Source organism: Monopterus albus, unplaced genomic scaffold, assembly GCF_001952655.1.
Source record: "Monopterus albus unplaced genomic scaffold, M_albus_1.0 scaffold50.1, whole genome shotgun sequence".
Lineage (NCBI taxonomy): Eukaryota > Metazoa > Chordata > Actinopteri > Synbranchiformes > Synbranchidae > Monopterus > Monopterus albus.
The window spans coordinates 4,507,904-4,508,615 of NW_018127930.1; positions in this window are offsets into that span (position 1 = coordinate 4,507,904).

The window sequence follows — 712 nt, forward strand, 5'->3', positions numbered from 1 at the left end:
AGCCCTTCCAAAGTCACTGCAGTCACCAGTTGGCCCACTCCCACCTGTGTGAAGGACCTGCAATGCTTCCTGGGCTTTGCAAACTTCTACTGCTGCTTTATTAAAAACTACAGCACGGTGGCTGCTCCCCTTATGCAGCTCACTTCCACCAAGATGAAGTTTGCATGGTCCAGGACAGCGAAGCAGGCCTTCCAGGAACTCAAACACCGGTTCACCACAGCCCCTGTACTCCTCCAACCTGATCCCTCACGGCAGTTCGTGGTCCAGGTGGATGCATCCGACACTGAGATAGGAGCAGTTCTCTCTCAACAGTCCAAGGGAGATCACGCCTTGCACCCATGTGCCTTCTTTTCCCGGCGGTTCACCCCAGCCAAACAAAATTATGACATGGGAAACCGAGAACTCCTCACCGTAAAGTTGGTGTTGGAGAAATGGCGGCACATTCTTGAAGGTGGCACGGCATGCATCTCAGCTTGCATGCCATCCGGGGGTACAAAGGACCATAACACTCCTGAAACGCTATTTCTGGTGGCCCACCCTAGAAAAATACGCCAAGGAGTACATAGCTGCCTGTGCCCCTTGCGCGCAGTCCAAACCCCCCTAACAGTCTTGTGCATGAGTCAGATGTGCTGCACAACTTTCCACCACTTGACCTCTCTTACTTTTCACCTTGTTACATATAATGCATACTGAAACTACTGTTTGCATTGGC